The following is a 2,618-nucleotide window of genomic DNA, read 5'->3' as shown; positions in this document are numbered from 1 at the left end:
TAATGAAATCTGGAGAGTGATTTCTAGCAGAGTGATAAAACACCTCGGCTGTACTTCATTTATTTAGCAGTTTTGGATCCAGTCATTGGAAAAGTTTCAGAGTTGAGAAATAATGACAGCAAGTAGTAAGTAAATCACTCTTAATTACTAGAAAAATTATCAAGAGTGTTTCTGCTTTTCACTTGATTCATCATCTCTCCTTGACAGCTGTTCTTTTCTATCCTAAATTCTCATTCCAATAACTTATTGCTCAGAAGTGTTAGACTTGCTATAATGAATAAAATTTCACTTACCATGGTTGAAAATTACAGGAGCATTGTAGGAAGTCACTTTGAAAAGTAGGTTAGAAGACTAATTCCTAAAAATTTCAAATGGCCTCTCCCCCCCCCCACAAAGTAATTCCTTCCAGAAAATAATCTTTTTTACCCTTCAGTAAGTCAAAAGTCTTATTTTGATTTATAGATATAAATGTCCTAGATTAGAAAGTTTTCAGTAAATACGTGGAGCACTTGTTTCCTGAATTTTGTAATATAAAAAACAACTTTTCCACTTTCCTAGCAACAGGTCAAGCATTGGTGAGAGGGATTCTCATGTTTTTCATGAAAGTCCACATTTAGGAAAGTTTGAGAAACTGGATTATGGGAGACAGACTAGAAGCAAGTTGATAAGGCAGCCTAGTTGTAGAGGTGTTAAGGGAAAACATAAACTGTAGAAGTAGTTGCTTTATATCTTGACAGCTGGGAAAGACATAGAAGAGCTCTAAAGAAGATAGAATTGTTTGCTGCACAGTACTTAGCAGCAGCAGATGTTCCAGTACAGCAACAATGGATGTTCAAGATTAAGATTAATTTAGAGTCGTATATATAATTAAGAAGACAGGTAAGTGTATAACTTTAAAGATTTTCTTTAAAAAAATGTTTAACTATAAATGTTTTTTGCTTGAAGAGGTAGACGATCTGGAAAGCTGATTGGTAGATTATTAATTAGCCAACTATCGTGAATAAATCAGATATTAATTTTTAATTTATGTATATTTTTCAGATGCACCTTTCCTAATTTTAAAAAACATACAGTGCTTTTTGTAAATGCTTACTTTCTGACTGTTTACGTTTGTATTTTAACTAATTAACCTTGGTGTTATTTGTGTTTCTGCACATGGACAATCACAGACTTTATTTTTTTTTAAACTTCATACCCCAGGTTTTAAAATCCCTCAATCCCATAAATTACTTTTTTAAACTTATCTAAGAAAGGTAGATCTCCATCTGATATAAACATTTAATTTCTTCAACTTCGTGCTACTTTTCTGTTTTTACCTAGGCTTTCTTTTTTCATTTGCTACAGGAAAAATGCCTTTCTTCCAGGCCCACATATTCTGCCTATTTTCCCTGACACTCTTGATGACTTCTTTCTCATTCTCATAAATATAACTAGGTTTGATAATTCTGTAAACATCTCACTTAAACTGTTTCTTTGCACCAGTCCTTTTATTTCATTTTATTCCACTTATTTATAAATACAGTGTTTACCAAATTGTGAAATTCTTCTGCACCATGTTAATTGAGGTGTCACATAAAAGTGTTTCTTTTGGGTTGCCTAGGTGGCTTAGTCATTTAACTTTGGTCTGACTCTTGATCTCAGCTTAGGTCTTGATCTCAGGGTCGGAGTTTAGATTCCACGGTAGATTCCACAAAAAAAAAACAACCAAAAAACTGTTTTCTGCTTTCTCTTCTGTGGTTCTTCCTTTTTTTGCTTTTTAAAGATTTTATTTTTAAGTAATCCCTGTACCCAGTGTGAGGTTCAAACCTACAACCCAGAGATCAAGAGTCCCAAGCTCTACCAACTGAGCCAGCGAGGCGCCCGTGGGGGGTTCTTGTTTTTAAGACTTACATGGGGTCTATCCCTTGAGTTCATTCCTCTTGTCCTTTTCTTCTTGTCCTCACTGTCTTATTATGCTCACCTTCTTGTCTTAAGTTACTCATCTAGCATTTCCAGTTGCCTACTGAACCCAGCTGTTTTACACAGCTAGCTTGTTGATATTCCATACTTAATATGACTGAAATAAAATTTGACAGAGACGTAGTAAGTGCCCAGGAATGTTTACTGAAAATCTTATTCCATGGAGTTCCTTAAAAACTCCTGCTTCATTTCTTTCTGTTTGTGACTCATTATTTTCTCAGGCTCACTCTTCTGTGTCACAGGAAGCAATGTAGATATATTTAATTTAGCATTAAATCTGTTATATCCTAATTCTAGATGATATTTTGTCTCCACAAATTTTGAAGATCCTAATTGTAGAGATAGTTTCTCATACTTGTTTTGTAATGATCTGGAACATAGACATCATTTCCAAAAAATACTGTTTTAATGATTTACTACTGAGATTTTTTTATGGAGTTGAATAGCTTTCCATTTTAAATTAACTAGTTGAACAGATGCTGTGTTTTGACAAAAAACATTAGTACACTATATCCATACACTATTAGTACACTGTATTAGTACATTATGAAAGCACCAGGTCAAAATGGAAACTCAGGAATAACTCCATTTTTGGAATGTGTGCAGCCCTTTATTCTTACCAAATTATTTTTCAAAAGAACATTTTATAAAAGGCCTCT

This window comes from Neomonachus schauinslandi, chromosome Y (genome assembly GCF_002201575.2).
Source record: "Neomonachus schauinslandi chromosome Y, ASM220157v2, whole genome shotgun sequence".
Classification (NCBI taxonomy): domain Eukaryota; kingdom Metazoa; phylum Chordata; class Mammalia; order Carnivora; family Phocidae; genus Neomonachus; species Neomonachus schauinslandi.
Note: the sequence above shows the minus strand (reverse complement) of the source record.